This window comes from Mustela lutreola, chromosome X (genome assembly GCF_030435805.1).
Source record: "Mustela lutreola isolate mMusLut2 chromosome X, mMusLut2.pri, whole genome shotgun sequence".
Taxonomy (NCBI): Eukaryota; Metazoa; Chordata; class Mammalia; order Carnivora; family Mustelidae; genus Mustela; species Mustela lutreola.
This window is the reverse complement of record NC_081308.1, coordinates 120,987,733-121,009,032: the sequence shown is the minus strand read 5'-3', so window position 1 is coordinate 121,009,032 and position 21,300 is coordinate 120,987,733.

Below are 21,300 nucleotides of genomic sequence, written 5' to 3'. Positions count from 1 at the left end.
GCTCAGTTGGGGGAGCATGTGACTCGATCTGAGGGTTGTGAGTTCAAGCCCCACATTGGGTGTAGAGATAACTTAAACATAAAATCTTTAAAAAAATAAAAAACAAAATGTTTTCAAATCTTGCCATTTGCAATGACATGGACAGAGCCAGAGTGTATCAGGCTAAGTGAAATAAGTCAGTCAGAGAAAGAGGGAAAGACAAATACCATGCTGTCCTGCTCATATGTGGAATTTAAAAGGCAAAACAGGTGAACATATGGGGGGGGGGGAGGAGGGAAGGAAACAAACCATAAGAGACTTTAAGGGATAGAGAACAAACTGAAGGTTGCCGGGAGGGAGGCGGCTGAGGGGTGGGTTACACGGGTGATGGGGATTAAGGAGGGCACTTGTGCGCGCTGGGTGTTGTATGGAAGTGATGAATCACTGAATTCTACTCCTGCGACCAATACTGCACTGTATGTTCACTAACTAGAATTTAAATAAAAATTGGGGAGAACATGTTTTCAAAAAATAGCTAATGAAATAAGAACATTTGCATATTATAATGTTACATGAAAAATGCTGGATTCAGAAATACCAAGCAGTATAGTCCCAACTATTTTTAAATCCAACACATGGACAGAGGTAACACCACAAAGAGACATAACAGTAATGTTAAGAGGAGACAGGACCGACTACATAATTAGAAGGACCTAGTACAAAATGGAACTGTGCAGCCCCTGTTCAAAAGTTATTAAGAATGTCAAGACATCAACAGCAGAGCATTAAACCAAGTGCAGTTCCTCTAAGCACTGAACCCTGTGTGACCACACGGGCTGCATGTCCAGGAAACTGGCCTTGGTGATAGTGAGGTATTTCTGAGCGTTAATATTTTCAGTGATGGTTTCCTTCTTTGTATTTGCCTATTGGCTCCAAGCTCTATTAAGTGAATATACATTATTTTTATTTTTAGAAAGTAAAATGACTGATTTTCTAGAAGGTTTATGTATTTGAGACAGAGAGAACATGAGCAGAGGGACAGGCAAAGGGAGAGAATCCTCAGGCAGACTCCCCACCAACCACGGAGCCCCATGTGGGGCTCAATCCCAAGCCCCTGAGATCATGACCTGCACTGATAATCAAGAGTCAGCCACTTAGCCAACTAGGCTACCCAGGCTTCCCTATAATGACCGATTCTTTAAAAGAACCAACAAGAGTTAACAGATATCTGCCTATAATTAGTAAGCAGCATGATTTGGAACACCATCATACTAAGTCACAGGCAAGGACTGAATTTGGGATGGAGGGAAAAGTGGTCATCTGGCCAGAGGAGACAAGTCAGAAGCTGCCACAAGAAGACAGAGAGAGGGAAGGGTAACCTTGTACCTGGGACTAGGCAGATGAGACCCCAGCCACCTGCAAAAATAGGTCCCGGCCCCAGTGTGGGCGGGCATGAGTGATCAGCCTAGGTACAGGCAAAAAAGATGGTTCCAACAGTAAGCAAGAGTCACCGTGGTGGTGGCAGTGAGTCAGTCTGTAGAGTGACAAGGCACTAGCCCACGTAACCCATGATGATCACAGCAAAAGACTGTACCAAGCAGTTTAAAAGTTAAAACTGGTGGTGCACTGGGGCGCCTGGGTGGCTCAGTCGGTTAAGCATCTGCCTTAGGCTCAGGTCATGATCCCAAAGGTCCTGGGATCGGGCCCCAGGTCAGGCTCTCTGTTCAGCAGGGAGTCTGCTTCTCCCTCTGCCTCTGCCCCTCCCTGCTACTTGTGCGCTCGTTCACTCTCTCTCTCTCTCTCTCATAAATAAATAAAATCTTTAAAAAAAACCCAAACTGGTGGTGTGCTAAGGAACAAAAAGTACTCAAGGGGGTTGGAGAACCCAAGAGTTTCAAGAACCTAGGTGGTAGATGAAGAACCAGAGCGACTCTAAACTGGGATGCAGTGTCTCTTTGCACCCTCGGGCTGGTAGGAGGGGGGCCACTTATATTTCACTAATTTACTTAAACTAGTATTTATTGTCTGTTTCTGCGCACCTAGAGTATAAGCTCTACAAGGACTAGCGTTCTGACCTGTTCCGTTCGCTCCTGTACTCCAGCCGCTAGGAACATGCATAGCACAGAGCAGGCACTCAAAAAATTTTTGTTGAGTTGCAAGTTTGGTCCGACTCTTATGTCCTTGTGTGTGAAGCAGAGGAGGGGGTTAGTAACAGGACAGGCCAAGTCGCAAGAACAATCAGGATGGAAAAGATGTCCTTGTTTTGAGCTCCAAAGGCGACATGAGGGATTCCTTCTTAATTATTCACTACCTTAATTATTTAGTGTTCGTCCCAGAGGGGACGTCCCAGAGGGGATGGGGAAAAATATACAACAGGGTCAGGTGTGAGCAGCACACCTATCTCCATCTCATTAAGATGAATCCGTTCTTGAGAATCCCCCAGAAGACAGCCGGCCTTTCCTCGGAGTTTCACGAGGTGACCCCAGACACCACACAATTTCAGGGTCACTCAGAAATTGTATTAAAGATCCCTGACACCACATCTTCTGTGACCAGGTGGAAGAGAAAAAAGTAAAGCACTTACCGTGATGCCGCGCGCTGAGAAAGGGTTAACTGTGGGCCCCAAAGGAAAGAGCCTGCCTCAAGCCCCACCCTGATCCCCTGCTCTCTGGCCTGCTGGTGCCGCCTGTCCTCTCAGAATGGCTCCCAATGCCAAGTGGCCTCTCTCCTACATTTCTTGCCTAATCCCAAGCACTTGAACGAGGTAAATGTAGCCACGAAATGCTTTCCCCCCTTCCTTCTGGGCTACCCGCCGCTCACCAGCACAATAAACAGGAAATGTCTCCAGTGTTCCAACATTATCAGCTGCAGTACTTTTCTGAGTCAAGAGAGAAATGCATGCACATTTCTCCCCTCTCCATTTTCCTTCCCTGAGGTAGCATTAAAGAATGCACTTACGGGGGGCGCCTGGGTGGCTCAGCGGGTTAAGATCCTACTCCTGAGCTCAGCTCCTGTCATGACCTCAGGGTCCGGAGATGGAGCCCCACAAAGGTCTCTGTGCTGGGCCTGGAGTCTGAGATTCTCTCTCGCAAATAAATAAAATAAAATAAAATAAAAAGAATGCAGGGACACCTGAGTGGCTCGGTCGGTTCAGTATCTGCCTTCAGCTCAGGTCCTGATCCCAGGGATCACCTTGGGCTCCCTGCTCAGCCGGGAGTCTGCTTCTCCCTCTCCCTCTGCCTGCTGCTCCCCCTGCTTGTGCTCTCCAGGTGTCAAATAAATAAATAAAATGTTGTTGTTGTTGTTGTTGTTTTTAAGAATGCAGTTATTCCCAGGCAAAAAATAGGAGCCTAAAGAATGTGCTTAGTAGCCCTTGTAGAGAAATGGGCTGTCTTCAACACCAGCCTAAAATGCAGGGTCTGACTCAGAAGCTGAGCTGAGACTCATGTTTACCGAAGGGTAAGGGAAAGGTAAGAATGGCATTTTCTTTGACCATGGTTCATAATTATGAATTGGAGGCTACAAGTAGAGACCTTGTAAAAGGCCCAGCTACCCCTGTTCTGGCCAAGAATGAGGACAGAAAGTGACATCTGAGGGAGCTTCTGGGCACAGTGGCAGAACCGAAGGGTATGTGCCCGGGAAATGGCATGTGTGCTGCGGGAGGTCACAGGAGCCGGCTCTACCACAGAGATGGTGGGCAACAGGTTCCACCTGCAGGAGGAATGAAGGGCATCTGAGCCCTGTGGGTAGCCAATCTATGGATCTTTTTTTTAAGATTTATTTATTTATTTGACAGACAGAGATCACAAGTAGCCAGAGAGGCAGCGGTGGGGGCGGGGGGGGGGGGGGGAGAAGCAGGCTCCCCACTGAGCAGAGAGCCTGATGCGGGGCTCAATCCCAGGACATTGAGATCATGACCTGAGCCGAAGGCAGAGGTTTAACCCACTGAACCATCCTGGCACTAGATCTTTAAAGACAAAATACAATTTTACCTAAACTAGCACCCCTGAAGTGATAGTAGGACAAAACACCTGCTACCAAGGAATTTGAGAAGTTGAACCCAAATATGGAAAATATCCGGGTTTTCTCATGGCAGGTGGGTGAAAACAGACTTACACAGTCTCTGTTAGCCAAAATAAAGTTGGTAGAGCCAGGGAGCTTCCCTCACACCAAGAGAACTTGTTGTCTGAACTTTGCTAACAATGTATCAGTTGTGCTCCTTCTTGTAAACCTTCCAGTAGCTGGACGGCCCTGGGCAAGTGAACAACCTTTCTGTGCTTTCCCTTCCTCATCTATAAAATGCAGGTATAACATCTGATTTATACAGATGGTGTGAAAATTAGCAATGATGTGTATAAAACACTTGGAACATCACAGATAGGATAGTAGTGACGCTACAGTTATTATGTGATAGAAAAGGTGATCAAAAAGGTAATATTGGGGGCACCTGGGTGGCTCAGTGGGTTAAGCCTCTGCCTTTGGCTTGGATCATGGTCTCAGGGTCCTGGGATCGAGCCCCACATCGGGCTCTCTGCTCAGCGGGGAGCCTGCTTTCCACTCTCTCTCTGCCTGCCTCTTTGCCTACTTGTGATCTCTGTCTGTCAAATAAATAAATAAAATATTTTTAAAAAAGGTAATTTTGACTTGTACTTCTGCCCTTGCCTTGTACCTAACCACTGCCAGCGTATGCAGTGTTTGGAAGAAGAAAAAACACGTGGAGAAGATTCAAATCATCCCCAGTCGACGATGATGAAACACTACAGACATAGGTGCAACCAAAAGTTGTAAAAGAACTTCCAAAAACCTGTATTTGAAGTGTAGTTGACGTGGCGATTGTGGTGAGCAAAAAGGCAGAAAAATACCGAGGATGGACATAGGCTCATGAGCTGCCCGTAACCGGAAGAGCAAACTTGAAAATCACAGTGCAGAAGCTGGTCGTGACCCAGTATGGTTTTTCTGAAGGTGTGAAAGAAACGAGTTGTGGGGGGAGGGGGAGATATCGGATTTCTAGTAACCAGGCTACTCAGTGATCTGCACACATGCTATGCCTGCTTCTACCACCGAGCAGGGGGCTCCCTTGAAGACTTCCCCGATGCTTTCCAGCCTCCTCGAGCAGGTGCCCCGGCGAGCATCAGTTCCGTGGTAACTCCTGCTTCTTTTCTGCAGAGACACGTGCTGGCCCACAGTCATGAGCGCTTTGGGAGCAGTATTTGAGGTTATACATCTTTATATTAAATGACCAACACGGGGCGCCAGGGTGCCCCGTCAGTGAAGTGCCCGCCTTCGGTTCAGGTCATGACCCCAGGGTCCTAGGATCGAGTCCCAAGTCGGGCTCCCTGCTCGACAGAGTCTACCCCTGACCTCTCCCCCGGCCCCTCCTCCCTGCTTGTGCCCGGTCTCGCATGCCCTCTAAATTAATCAATTAATTAATTAATTAATTTAAAAAATAATTGGAAAAAAATAAATAAATGACCAACAGGGGGAAAGTCTCTGGCCTTGTGTGGGAGTGCTCGGCGGCAAGTGTGTTACTGTAACGAAGAGCTCAAGAGCCATGCCATCCTGGTCTCATTAGAAAAGCATGAACCCCAATTCTCTGGCCAGTCCTTAATGTTATTCCCCTTCCTCCTTCTTTTGGGAATCCCACATTCCTGAGTATGAGGCCCACGGACAAAGGTCAACGAATAGGTCAGAGGCCAAGCTGATGATAAGCCCACACCCCAGGGTCCTGGCGTCAAACTCTTCCACCACCGTTCGGAACCTCGTTCTTCAACCTGGGGGTGAGAGGTTAGGAGGTTACCTACTGCAAACAGTTCCAAAGGAATAAGAAATTTGCTCCCCTCTTCTTTGTACGTCAGGAGGGATTGGGGATCAAGAGTCTTTCTCCCCTGACAAGCTATAAAAATGGTTTTATTACCAACCAGTAGTGAGACAGCCTACAGCGTTAGCAGGTTGGACCTCAGAACAAAGTTCAGTCATAAAACCTTCACTGGCTGGCAAAAGGAAACCACCATCAGCAGTGCCTGTGAGGTCAGCTGTTCCTGGCGAGATGGAAGGGAAAGTTAACTCAGGTGGGGAAGGGGAGATACTTGAAGTCAGGAAGACTATAAACACCTTAGAGCTACTTTCAAAAAAAAAAAAGTTGAGAGAGGAAAGAATCTTTTAAAAAACTGTGTGTGTGTGTGTGTGTGTGTGTGTGTGTGTGTGTGTGTCTTTCCAACTAGACTGTCAGCTCCTCGAGGACAGGAACAAATTTGGCTTCTTCTAAGCATCCCCATCCCTGGGATGTGTTGAATGCCTCATACGTGCTTATGGAATGTTAGGTAAGATTCCAAAGTATAGGTAAGGGAAAGAGAACTTGGCAAAGATAAAAAAGAATCTTTATGAGACCCCTAAAGAAGAAAGGTGAAAAGCAACCCGTAGCAGGAGTGGGGGTTCATATGAGAGTGTATGTGTCCCACTTTCAATTCAGTGCTTTCATCTTTGGCCTAAATCTCCACTTTGAGAATAAGGTACTTGCCTTTTTTTTTTTTCTTTTTTGCACCTGCCAGCAGACAAAGTGGTTAAGCTACCAACTGGTCCTCTCCCTGGGGGTCAGTCCCTTTCCCCAACAAAGCACTGTGGACCTGAGAACCTACCTCATCTAAACACCAGTAACGAGATATTACAGCCAGATTTCTGTCAAGTTCTACTATAGTTCGGCAAAGCATTGAGCAGCCTTTCCTATTTGCAGAGCCAATGGGACATCTACAGCTACAACTCCATCTCTGTTGCGGACTAAAAAACTGTCAATACAGTCAGTTCCTACAGAATCAATAAACCGAATCTTAAAATAACTCTTTTGGGGCACCTGGGTGGCTCACTCAGTGAAGTCTGCCTTTCAGCTCACGTTATGATCTCAGGGTCCTAGGACTGAGTCCTGCATAGGGCTCCCTGCTCAGCGGGGAGTCTACTTTTCCCTCTGCCTCTGCTACTTCCCTCTCCTCCTACTCGCTCTCTCTCTCTTTCTCTCTCTCAAATAAATAAATAAAATCTTTAAAATAAAGTAGCTCTTTGAAGTAGATATCATGTTTCCCATTTATAAATGAGAAAACCGAGACTCGGTGGTGTCCTATTCGAGATCACAGAGCTGATAAGGGGCAAGTCTGGTACCAAGACTTTGTTCCCTCTTTCCCGGGAAGACGGACCGTGACCCCGGCAGGGACTGCGTTGAGCCCACTCACTGCTGTCTACCTGTGGCACATTGTGAGCTCTCAACAAATCTCGTTGCTGAATGAATTAAAGAATGAATGAATGCTTTTGTAAGAGCCCTAGGACATGTTTAAATGCTCCAATTCCTTTATAAAAGGCCGTTTAAGGCGCCTTCGTAGCCCCTCCCTGCCTCATCCAACAGTACAGGAGGATCATAGCATCACTACGCATGAGAATTTCATCGTGAGAAAGGAAGACTGGACAGATACCCTAACGATCTACTGAACTTAACTTTTGCTTGTCTTTGTTGCTTTGGAGGAGGAAAATAAGTGAATGGTAAAGTTGATTCTTATTTTCAAATAAATCAAACATTCAGAAATGTGTGTTTGTTGGCTACTTTTAATAGCGTGTTTCTTTCTTAAACCAGACTCCAAGCCAGCCTCCTGTCCAAGTTTTCTGTCGTGCCTTATTGTCTAGTCTGTTCAGCTATTTTTAAAAAACGTTGAATATCAACAATGGCTTTCAGGCAGGCATTGTCAACTTTTGTATGAAGCAATCTTGGTTGAATGAGAAGATCCCAGAGCTTCTAGTCCCGTCCGCTGTGCTGCCCCGGGCTGGGCTTGAATGTGTGTGACTGATAACAGGACACATTTCTACCTTAGTTATTACGTTCCTGCTCCATAATTCATTGGCCACTCTCCTTTTCGGAAAGATCTTTATGGCAAAGTGGGCAGGACAGCAGGTAAGTGCTCTCAGGAGAAAAGCCGCCTCCTTGGGCTCCCAGGCTGGGTGTGGGCTCCCAGGCAGGGTCCAGCCAGGTCCCTGGGCCCCTACAGCTTTGCTGGAGCCCTCGCAGAGGGGATGCTTTTCAACATTATGCAGTGACAACAAATCAAACTACTCACCTGCTGTGTGGACGGTTGCGGCTCTGTGAGGAGGGTTACGTTTACATGGGGCTTGGCCCACTTGGGTTTGTTTTTCCATTTGCCAGGCTTGAAGGAAAAGTGAATATGCTGATCTGGAGTTGCCTTTCTTTCCCGATGCTGGTTTTTGCTCCTCCTGAGGGCTCCTCTCTAAAAGCTGCCAGCATATAATTTCCTGCTTTTGCAGAGGGCTGCAGAGCTTGCAATGGGCCTTTTTTCTCCACCCTCAGGTAAACAAGGTCCCAGCAGGGGCCAGGCCACTGACTCCAGATAACTTTTAAGATTTCTGTTACTTCAAACGAAAAATGGCACTGAGTTGCTGAACTGCTCTCTATTCCCTATCAAGGTAAGTCATAGGGGACTGCATATCTGAGCATTAAAAACCCCTAAGTCTGATTTCTGGGGAAAGCTTTCTATTGTTTCGGGAACTGTCCTAGTTAATTCAGCTTGGGTGACCTGCTCATCTCCGGGGTGGCTGGCTTAGAAAAGATGAGGCCGAGTCTTCCCTGAATCCAAACACACCGCAAGGATAGGAACCACAGGGACCAAGTTACTCTAGGCAAACAAACCTGTCAATACCTAACTTGACAGAAAGAGAAAAGGAACAAGGACCCTTAGCCTGTCACCAGCTGGGCAACCTGAGTGGAGAAAGGCAGACGGGGAAGGAATGAGAGAACACCTCTGTTTACAAACTGCTTCTTTGTGAATGAAGCAACGTTCTAAAATCTAGGGGGAATATTGCCGGGAAGGGGGAATGAGCAAGACATCCCACGGTATGTTACAAGGGCTACAGGAGTTCATTCATTCCTCTGCTGCGGTCCCTTTGTCTCAAAGCCAGCAGCCTTGACAGGGGCTCCTCGTGCATGGGCTTCACTGTGGACACAGGATAAAGAGCATCAAAGGGTTCTACCACTGAAGCCCATGTCAGAGGAGCAGCGATCCAAGCTAACACCACCGAGCAACTGGGTTGGGGTCTCCAGCCGACCCGTGACATAGTGGACATCTGAAGCTTCTTCCCAGTTTGAAAGGTCATTTCTAAAGCAAATTATCAACGATTTACTTATCTCTTTGGGATTTGATACCGCTCCAGTAAAGGCAAATGTGCAAATTAAAGACTACGTGTGCCGCAGTACGGCACCTAATTATTTTATTCTTTAAAAGAAATTTTTTTGCTTTTGTTAATCAACTCCATAACTACCATTTGTGTGGTCACTGACCAAACTATGACAGCAATTTTTCAGACTATCCATACTGATGGGAGCCTGGGTGGCTCAGTCAGTTGAGAGTCTGCCTTTGGCTCAGGTCATGATCCCAGGGTCCTCGGATCGAGCCCCGCATCGGGCTCCCTGCTTAGCGGGGAGTCTGCTTCTCCTAGTCCCCCTGCTCATGCTCTCTCTCTCTCTCTCTCTCTCAAATAAATAAAATCTCTTTTTTTCAAATAAATAAAATCTTAACAAAAATGAGCTTTAAAAAAAAAAAAAAAAAAAGAAATCCATATTGAGCTGTAAGCAAAACCCAAAAAGGTAAGTAAAAGATCTAACTTTGAATGTTTCCTCTTAAACAAAGCAAGAGAAACAATATACCCCCTCCCTGGCCTCTGACTTTGTTTTCTCATCGGTAGAAAGCATAATAAAGCTCTCTAAAAGAAAGAGTCGCTGAGCTCTTCACTGGAATCAAATCTAGTTGCTTTGAATGAAAAAAAAATGCACTACTTCAAATGAAGCATTTTCTAAACCCTGACTTACTTTTCACACAGCCTGTGCATCTAATGAGCAGGCTGAGAAATGGAGATGTGTGCCCGGCTCCAAGTCCTCAAGCTTTTCTCCCTTTACACGTGGTCTCACTGAAAGAGAAACCAAGGCCCTAAGGGAGGAAGATGGCAGAGGGGATTTAGTTGACTAGAGGTACACGAGCAAACACTGGGCTCGTGGCTCCCTGGCTTTTCAGTTTCTTTCTTCCCTAGGTTTAGGCTCCCCATTTCCAGAGGCGTCATTGGGTGTGGTGGCTGATGGCAGGGGTTGGCTGGATTTCCATGTATATGTACTACTATCAATGGTCAAAAAGTCAAATACACTTGGTTAAAGAGACCATCTTTGTTTTTCAAAAAGAATGTTCTTTTAAAAACGAGTGTGAAAGATTAGCTGGGGAATTAGATCTGCTGTGAAGAAAGCAAGCCACTACAGTTAGTAATGGCCAAAAAATGTGTGTTTAAAAATGGGAGCATGAAGATTACTACTGTTCTGCTCTATTAGAACTGCAGTTAAATGTACAGTAAGTTTTTAAAAACACCGGCATTCACATTATTTTTCTAGCATGTCAAGTATTTTTAAAAATTGAAGTACTTTATATGAATAACATATTTAGCAAGACTAAAATCCTCACCTGTTGTTCTTTTCAGATCAGTGAGGATCTAAGTCTTGCTCTGCCACCGACCATACGCTCAGTGACCTTTGGGCAAATCGCTTCTCTTCTCTGGGCTTCAGTTTCTGCCTTTATTTTGAGGCAGTCACGGCCGGTTGAATTTCCTCCGGTGTTCATAGTCCGTGATCCTCTTTCAACTGGCGTGTAAATGGGGGGGCATGGTGAATGGGAAGGCTTGTTTCATGGGTGCAAAAGGGAAAAAATTGAGAGATGCTTGGGATAGGTGGGGTTAGAGTCAGAAGGACAAGACTGTCATCAAAAGTGACAGTCTTCTGGGCCCAGGCCAGCCATTCAGCTACAATGACAGGACTTCTAGAGCAAACGAAAGGGAACAGCAAAAGGGACAATGCAGCAGAGGCCAAAGTTGGAAACTAGTAGAATGACAGAAATTTATTCTCTGTGGAGTAAGGATTGCTACACTCCAGCCTAGCCAAGAATGCTAGGTCATGGTCCCAGAGTTCTGGAATTGAGCCCCTCGTTGGGCTCTCTGCTCAGCAGGGAGCCTGCTTCCTCCTCTCTCTCTCTGCCTGCCTCTCTGCCTACTTGTGATCTCTGTCTCTGTCAAATAAAATAAGTAAAATCTTTAAAAAAAAAAAAAACTGCGGTGTGGCATGTATGTAATTAACATGTGCTCAGAATTCACAAGACGTTGTGTGAAACAGAAATGGAATAAGTCCTAGGCCTCCCGCTTGGAATCTGAATAGATTAGAAGGGGAAGGGGAAGCCTGCCTGCTTTTTCTTTCTTTCTTTCTTTTTTTAAGTAATCTCTACACCCGACATGGAACTGGAATTCATGACCCCAAGATCAAGAGTTGGTCCACATGTTCTACCAACTGAGCCAGCCAGGCATTCCCCACCCTCTTTCTAAAGCAGATTCCTGGGGCACCTGGGTGGCTCAGTAGGTTAAGCATCCAACTCGTGGTTTGGGCTCAGGTCATGATCTTGGGATTATGGGATGGAGCCCAGAATCTAACTGGGCTCTGTGCTCAACAGGGAGTCAGTTCCCCCCTCCCTCTCCCTCTGCCCTCCCTGTCTCTCTCTCTCTAAAATAAATAAATAAACATATAAATAAATATTTTAAACTAATAAATAAATAAAGCACATTCTTGGGGTTCACAGCTGGCTCAGTCAGAGAAGCATGTGACTCTTGATCTTGTGAATTTGAACCCCGCGATGGGCATAGAGATTACTTAAAAAAATAACAAAGCAGATTCTTGAGGCTTGGTGTTGTGTTATACAATGAGTTGTACGTAAATGGACTAGACCACCATGCCAGGGAATGAAGGAAAATGAAGAAAGGTCCTGCTAGGCAAGCGAGGCATGCGCCAGGAAGGAAGCAAAGAAGAGGCCAAAGCCGAAGGCTGTGAGCCTGGAGGAAGGCCCCAGAGTCCACAGCAAATATGGGAACCCAAGGTGAAGGGAAAATCGGGACTCTGTGGAAGACACTCACCATGGAAGTGGACCTCGCAGCTAAAGAGGCAGGAAGAGGGGTGCCTGCGTGGCTCAGTGGGTTAAGGCCTCTGCCTTCGGCTCAGGTCATGATCCCAGGGTCCTGGGATCGAGCCCCGCATCGGGCTCTCTGCTTGGCGGGGAGCCTGCTTCCCCCTCTCTCTCTCTGCCTGACTCTCTGACTACTTGTGGTCTTTGTCTGTCAAGTAAATAAATAAAATCTTTTAAATAAATAAATAAAGAGGCAGGAAGAAAGAGAACAACTGAGTCCAAATGAAACAATGCGGTTGGACTTCAACAAGCCACTCCTGGAGGTTAGGGTCTAAGTCCTCTTCTCTGTCTCCTCATCAGGGCACCCCATTCATGACATAGAAAGTGGACAAAGCAGCAAAGGTAGCAGACAGAAGTCATCACCATTTGGAAGCATAAGGATCCAGGATGTTTTAAAGGTAAAATGCTGAAAGTTTTCTTGCTATAAACAGTGAAAAGAAGTGCAGACAAACGGAAAGTAGTCTTTGGTGCACGCTCCTCTAAGTAAAGAGCCTGTTTAGGGGCCTGGAGTTGGTGCTAGGCACGACCTCCAGGATTCAAAGTGTGGTCCTAGGGCCAGCAGCAGGGGTATCCCGGGGGAGTATGTTGGACATGGCCCTGCCCTGATCCACTGCATCAGAATCTGCCTTTGAACAAGACCCCCAGGGGATTCCTATGCACATCAAAGTTTGAGAAGCAGTGCACTTTAAGAGGGATCACCAAACTCCTATTAAGGACAGATACTATTAGGCTTTTCAGGTCACATTCAGTTTCTGCCACTGCTGCTGCTACCTCTTTTTTCTCTCCTCCTTCTCCTGCTTTTCCTCCTCCTCCTCCTCTTCCCTCTGCTTCCCATACAAACCGTTAAAAATGTAAGACCCAGGGGCGCCTGGTTGGCTCAGTGGGTTAGAGCCTCTACCTTCCGCTCAGGTCCTGATCCCAGAGTCCTGGGATCTAGCCCCGCATCATCGGGCTCTCTGATCTGCTTCCCCCTCTCTCTCTGCCTGCCTCTCTGCCTACTTGTGATCTCTGTCTGTCAAATAAATAAATAAAATCTAAAAAAATAAAATAAAATAAATTAAAATAAAAATAAAAATGTAAGACCCATTCTTAGCTCCCAGGGACTGGTAAGATCTAGCCCACAAGATCCTGGGTCCTCCGCCCCACCCACCTGGCCCAACACAGGGCTGAGCTCTGGGAGGCTGGTGTCAGGGACAGAGAACATCACGCACAGAGTCAAAATCCCCACAGCCAAGTGTGAGCTTGCCCAAGTGTCTTAATCTCACTACACCAGTTTCCTAGTGTGTAAAATGGGGCTACTGGTCACGGAGCTGTTGAGAGGAGTAAAGAAGATAATGGATGCTAAAAACTGTAAGACTGTCATCCTGATAACCTCTGACTCAAAGAGCAAGCCGGCTGTCCAGGCGCACAGTGAGGGAGCACTAGAGCTGTCTTCGCCACCCGAATACCACTCCTCAATGCGCCCTCCCCACGGAGGAAGGAGATGTCTTGGCCAGGCTGAGACTCCAAAAAACAAATACAAAACAAATCTAAAGCTTGTTACAAATCTTCAGCCCCTAAGATATCCAGTTACATTTTTGCTTTTGTATCATCCTTTTCTCTTCTGGCAAATTCCAAGTTCCTTTAAACTAGCATTCCACTTGGATTCACCTATATCCAACTAATTCAAGTTGGGCCTCAAATCCTCATGATCCTGTAGACCACAGAATGTTCTGTGTCATTTTTTAGGACTCACCATTATGCTTTTCACTTGTTCTAAAGGCCTTATATATGTTAAAGCATTATTTTCATAACAACCCTGTTAAGTAGCTACTATTACTTATAATATTTTACAGATGAGGAAACACATTCAAAGAGGTAACTCGCCCAAGGTCACACCGCTGTGGCAAAGCTGAGATTCAAATGCTGCAGTCTGATTCCAAAGCCCGTGCTCTTCACTAGGAAGGCATACAACAAGAGAAGAAGATGGATTTTTAAGACACAGAGTACTGAAAATACGGAAGTAGGGTTGAGGGCAGTTTTTCAGGGTCACGATACCCTCTGTGCAGAATGCAAGGGGTCAGAGGGCTGCCTAGCATTTCTGAGATACAATGTGCAGAGGCAACAAAAAGCAGGATGTAGGGGTACCTGGGTGGCTCAGTCGGTTAAGTCTTTGCCTTCGGCTCAGGTCATGATCTCAGAGTCCTGGGATAGAGCCGGAGCCCCAAGCCCTGTATCGGGCTCTCTGCTCAGCAGGGAGCCTGCTTCCCCCCTGCCTCTCTGCCTGCTTGTGATCTCTATCAAATAAATAAATAAAATCTTAAAAAAAAAAAAGCAGGATGTATTTCTAAAAAGGAAAAGATGCACATAGAAGGCATCTCACCTTTCTGCACATGTGACACAAACTTTTCAAGCCCCTGATGAGGGACTCGCTTTGTACCCCATCTGCATCCCTAAAGCTGAGAAGCAGAATGGGCCACTGTGGAGAATCGAGTCAACTGCACACAAGGCCCTGTGGGCCACACCACCCTCTTCCTGTGGTTGGTCAAGGTTACTATTTGCCTTTTTGACATGCTATCAATTATGCTGCCGACAGAGATACTGGACCTTTAGTTTTCTTATAAAATAAGAAACTGAGTTTAATTAAACCATCAGTAACTTGGACCTAATTATTTCAGACAGTATTTAATTAATGTTTCATGGGTACCTAATGTAATTAAGGTTCTTTTAATAAGACCTTCTGTGACATTAAAATATATGACCTTTATCTTCCTTATCTACCACATTCTGACAACTCAGATTTGTCATTTTCACTGAAAGGTATAGTTTGATTAAATAGAACAGACCATAAAATTAATCTGGCAAATTATACTTGTTTGTTTCTTTTTTCCTCCCCCCTCAAACCCTAATAAGTTAAGTCTTTTAATTAGCAGCACAGATACAAGTGTTCATGCTACCATTTTACTTTTAATTTGCCAAAGTGTTTCTTTTGTACATGAATTTTTGTGACCAAAGCAGATAACAACTATCCTTTATTAATCATGGTGAAGGGTTCAATCTTTAAGATATGAAAAATAATGAGCTGTTCTTTACTTTAACAATGATGAGTGATTGTTTTAAGATGTCCTGCCGTTAATAAACGGGTTTAAATTCATAGTACTAATAAGCCATTTTAAATATGAAAATCCCTATTGGCACTGCAAACAAAAATAAACTGCCCCTTAAAATCTAAGGTGATTCAAAGATGCACCTGACCTTCTTTTTCGAAATTGAAAAGATTTGCATGACCCTGTGACCAAGATTCAAAAGGTCCCAATGACCTTCTCCCCCAAAGCCACATATGCAAGACCTAACTGGTAGAGGGGAAGTTAGTCTCATATCGGCTAAGTATATAATTTCCTAAAAAGTTACCTTGTTCAGTGAAAGTGGGGAAAGGTAGGCTAAGAGAAATAAAACTCAATCGGGAACCATTATATTCTCATCTCATTTTCAAGGCCTGCAAAGACTGGATTCCCTTCCATTCTAGCAACAAGGACAACAGAGTGTTGCCTCTTCCGAAACACAAGATATGCCTCCACCTTCAAAGAAAAGACCCAAAGTCGGGAAAAGGTTCTTCCCTGAGGCCCTGGCTGCCTGGATGTAAAGTCATGGACGTAGAGGAGGGAGTGGGGTCAAGGGTGAGACCCCGCAGAAGCCTGCAAACATTCTGGGTGGGATACACCTCTCCTAAGTCTGAGAGTGAGAATTCTGAACACATAGGATGAAGGTCATCACTGGTCTAGACCACTGCTGTCCAACAGAGCTTTCTGCATTGATGGAAGCATTCTGTATCTGCTCTGATCAATATGGTAACCACATGGCTGTGGAACACTTGAAATGTGGCTAATGCAACTGATGAGCAGAGATTTCAATTTTATTTAATCTGAAGTAATCAAAATTGAACTTGAAATAGCCCCCTGTGACGAGTAGCTACCATACTGGATGGGGCAGTTCAAGACACTCTACCCTCCCGGGCCCACCTCACTCACAGAAGCGGAGCAGACTCAGAGCAGACAGCAGTCCCGGTGGGCGCCCTCCTTTGCTGGGCACTGCCATATCTGGGGACCAGTCCACAAAGCCCCAGTTACTCCCCTGAGTAGGAGGCCAGACTTACTGCCTCACTCGGACACGGCTTCCAGTTCATACTAATTATTTCCTTCCGCGGAAGCTCAGGGATAACGTCCCTGTGGAATCACTTGACAACATGCTACCGCTGCTGTTTCTGGTCCAACAACTGAAAAACCACTACGCCATGTGAGACAGAAAAGGAAAAGCAGAGAAACGGAAACTCCTATAGGCCATTTTTTTGCGGGGGGGGGGGGGGGGAGTGGGATATAAGGAGAGAAAAGATGGCATTTTGGAACACAGGGCCAAGATTCTAGAGGGTTTTCTGCTGGCTTTAAATTGAAATACCTCCACTTCGTGCTGTATGATCCCAAGCAAGTCATTCTACTCTCTGAGCTGTCCTGGCCTCCTCTGCAAAGAAGGGAATAGCACGAGCCTTGCAGAGTGGCTGTGAAGATTCAAGAAGGTAATGTAGAAATAAATGCTTTAGAAAACCCTAAAGCATTACATCAGTATTATACATTGTTATTCCATTGTTAACTGGTTTAACACTATGCCCAGTGTCACATATGAAAACAGTTCCTTTTGCCTTTTTTGCAGATATCAGATTGAAACCTAGAATGATGAGGTGAGCATTGGAGAATCTTGGCCCTGATGGGACTGCTGGGCTGACGGGTGCCTCAGGACAGCCTTCTGGGCTTTGATTTCACAGTCAAACTAGTCTAAGAATCAGGGAGCAAAAGGCAACTTAGGAACTCCACTTACCGAAGCAAGGAGACTATAGAAAAATGAGAGTAAAACCCAAAGGAAAAAAAAGTATACACACACACACACACACACACACATTCATATTTATATAAAATTTATTTTATATACTTTGCATTATAATAAATATAATGAATAATACATATAAATGTATACTTACATTAACCACTTACTGAGTGAATGGTATTCCTAACAAATTCAGCTAAATGAGATCAAGACTTTTCCATGCTGGGGCACCTGGGTGGCTCAGTGGGTTAAAGCCTCTGCCTTCAGCTCAGGTCATGATCTCAGGGTCCTGGGATCCCACCCCAAATCAGGCTCTCTGCTCAGCAGGGAGCCTGCTTCCCTTCCTCTCTCTGCCTGTCTCTCTGCCTGCTTGTGATCTCTGTCTGTCAAATAAATAAATAAAATCTTAAAAAATTTTAAAAAAAAAAGGCTTTTCCATGTTAAGGCCCAGCTCCAATTTCAATTAGTCATGGCCCTCCAAAAGAGTGGCTGGGAGCACGGGGTAGTTTGCTGGGTACTGGGGACGTCCCACATCCTGGCCTGGGGGGTGGCTGTATGGTTGCATAAATATTTAAAAATCAATCCTTCTCGGGGTTCCTGGGTGGTTCAGTGGGTTAAGCAACTGCCTTTGGCTTGGGTCATGGTCCCGGGGTCCTGGGATAGAGCCCCACATCTGGCTCCTTGCTCAGTGGGGAGCCTGCTTCTCCTTCTCCCTCTGCCTGCCTCTCTGCATTCCGCTCTGCCTACTTGTACACTCTCTCTGTCAAATAAATAAATAAATAAATCGTTCTAAAAAAATCAATCCTTCTCAGGACACCTGGCTGGCTCAGTCAATAGAGCCCGTGACTCATGATCTCAGGGTTGTGAGTCTGAGCCCCACGCTGGGTACAGAGATTACTTAAAAATAAAATCTTTAAGGACACCTGGGTGGCTCAATGGGTTAAGCGTCTGCCTTCAGCTCAGGTCATGATCCCAGGGTCCTGGGATCAAATTTGGCTTTGGCATGGGCTCCCCGCTCAGCGGGGAGCCTGCTTCTCCCTCTGCCTGCTGCTCCCCTTGCTTGTGCTCTCTCCCTCTCGCTCTCTCTCTGACAAATAAATAAAATCTTTTAAAAAATGTTTTAAAAATAAAATTTAAAACAAAATCTTTAAAGAAAAGTAAATATATAGAAATCAATCTGTCCCTACACTTAAGATCTAGGCACCTTACTGAATGTAAACTATACCCTGTTAATTTTTTTAAATTCAATTAGCAAATTTTAAAAAAGATGAGCAAACATATCTGTGAAGTAGCATAAATATCCTTCTAATGAAAGTGACTGACTCAAGGCTGCACATCTAGCCATCTTTTGTAAGAGACAGTATTGGAATTCTCATCTCTGGATTCCCAATCCAGTCTGCATTCTAATTTTCCAGGGCTCTTCAACCACTGCCTGAGGAGGACACTTCAGATTAGGATGGCAAAGAGCAAATTTATGTTCTCAGTATCAACAGCAGAACAGACTTTTTCACCAATCAGTATCAGAGGCATCTCTTAGAGGGCAGTGCCCACTTACCCAGAAGTGCACTGGGGCCCCCACACTGGACGCACTCCTAGCCTTCCCTCAGTTTCTCCCTCCTGAGTGTGTTCCTGAAATTCCCTGACAGCATCTTCTTCCTTCTCCCTTCTCCTTCCCCACATGTGCACCCTGCTTCTCGGGACCACACTAAGGTCAAGCACATATCTCTGGGTGAGAGTTGGGGTCTTCTAGGCATTAGCTCCATTCAAACCCCTGAGGGTTATGGCAATAGCGTGCAGACATTAAAGAAAAAAAAAAAAACAAAAACACAGCTTTAAGAAGTGAACTGTAAAATTTCCTGCAATTCAGCTGCCAGCTCAAAAAATACTGTGCAGCCAAGATGTTTTCAATTCTCTGTAGGTTATCCTCAGAAGGTGGAATTACGTAGTGAAAAACAGAAAGTTTAGAAAAGGAACAAGAAATGTAAAAACATTACAGAGGAGGAAATCTGGTAATGACTGATGGTTTTTATTATGCCTGATTGAATTTCCATGGGAAATTGTGTTGTTGAGAATGATTAACAAAATAGTTGCAGGGTGAGGCTTATGTGTAATAAAGGAGCTCTAATACCCTGATATGAAATATAAAGAAAATATTGCCAACATAGAGAAGAACTATATTTAGACTTGTTAAGTGATCCTTTTCTCATTAATTCCTGAAATTGGGTAATACGTTTGCCCTCTCAGTAGATTGTTTGGATAAATAGTTATTTTGCTTACATCTTCCTTCAAAAGTCTCTTCATTTTAAGAATGTGGGAGCAAGGCAATGAGGAAAACTGGCCATCTTAATATAAAAATAAGATAAATATGGATGTGAAAAAATAAACTTAGGTGTTCAAATAAAAAAAAACCCCATTGCTAATAGCTGCAATGGAATATTTCATTACACACACAAATCGGGCATCGCTTTAATCAAATTGAATTTAGATTATAGACTTTCATGTAAAACCTAATTTACTTTGAATTCCCCGGTCACGACTTATGAGCGCCTTACAGGACAAGGTTAAAGAGATTACATCTGGGTTCATGTCAGCAGCATCTGCTGGTTAGTCCTCTGCATGCTGATTTAATGAGAGGTTATGCACAGTCTGTCGGAAGGACTTCCATTCTAGGCAGGTGCTTGAAAGAAATCTTCATTTCCATTGCGACCACTAACGGGGCTTTCAGAATCAGGAAACCGATGCATCACCAGCCTCTGATGTGTAAAACAGTCTGATATTTGTCACCACTTAGCTAAACTTAGAAGCAGAAATTACGGCTAGACCTTTTCTTTTCTTTCTTTTTTTTTTTTTTTTTTTTTTGCAGTTCATAAAGGAAAAAAATATTACCCTGAAATGTAGCCTTTTAGAAAACTGATTTATGCATATTTTGCCTAAAATGAATCATCTTGAGGAGGTATGTTTCTAAGTGACACAACGCTATACATAATTGTATAAATAATATGCATATTATAGAAGGAAAATGCATTAAACTCTGCTTATCCTTAATGAACAGAGGAGGGGAACACAGAAATCATTCATCCTGAAAATTCTAATACAAATTTTTAAATAATAAATTCATTAAAACATTTTCTATTTCAATTCACAAGTTCTTCAGAGAAAAGCTTAAAGATGTTCCTATAATTATTGTAACAGGAAGGGGTTTGAGCCATTAAAATAATCTTTGGCAATTCAGTGTGATTCCCTTTATTTACGCAGCACTCTTCCGAGTGTGCCCAAGTTCCCTCTCGCCTTTGCTGAAATGGTCACTTCTAAGCGCCGTGTCACAAAGAGGTTTAAATTCCAAAATCAATCAAGTCATTTTGCCATGGAAGGATTTACAATCGAGTAATCTGTAATCATATAGATGCCTTATGATAATTATCTTCTTTCCGAGCATATATTTGTGACCGGGAGTGCTTAAAACGAGGGGGGAGGGGTGGACCTGACTCTCTTGGTATTTCATTAGGAGGAGACTGAGAAATCCCAAGCATTTTCTTTATATGTTAAATCCCACTTTTGCGTATGCCCTACTCATACCATTGTGCAAACCTAACAACTGGACATAGCTCTTGACAAATCACAGTTTAAATATTCATTTTGAGTATGCATAAAAATTATAATAAGAAGATGGGCAATTTTCTCAACAGGCCTGTCATAATCATGAGAACTGATTATTCGTGGTAGGGGATACAGGATGAACAGGTGTTTGGGCTCAAGAGAATACATTAATTTCTCCAGTTTCAACAACTGGGATCGTGACTACAGATGACACAAGTTTTTCCACTGCACGCGTATTCAGGGGGTGAACTGGCGTTTTGTGCAGTAGCTACATCCGTGGCTTTGCTTCTGCTTCTGAACGTGGCAACCACGGCTTATTTGCTATTCAGTCATCAGTGAGTGCTCAACAGACATCTCGCTCACACAGGGTGATCACCAGACTGCCAGCGCCGAAGTCAAGGCTCTCACCCTCCCTCCTGGCAGCTGACACAAGCCCTCAACGGCTAGAGGGAAATCTCAAAGAAAATGGCCTCAGCCGCGAGGAATGTGAAGGATTAGGATGTTTAATGACTTAGAAGTTGAGTGATATTGACAATTCTCCCTGTGTTTAATCAAACATTTAAGACAAGTTGAAGAGTCAGAGAGTAGTTTGAGGACAATAAAAGCAAACAAACTGTCTTGTCCAGACAAGTCAATTTCTGCTAAAGTGACAGCATTTCTGGAAAGAAGTTCCCCTGTTTCTCCTGCCCCACAGCCACAGCACTGAGTCGACTCAGTGGCCCATCTGACAAACAGCCGTGTGCTCAAATGCACATCGGTCCGAGCTGGTGTCTTGCCTAGTTTCGACAATACATGAAGTAAGTATGAATGAAATAATAAAACTGTATTATTATTTTTT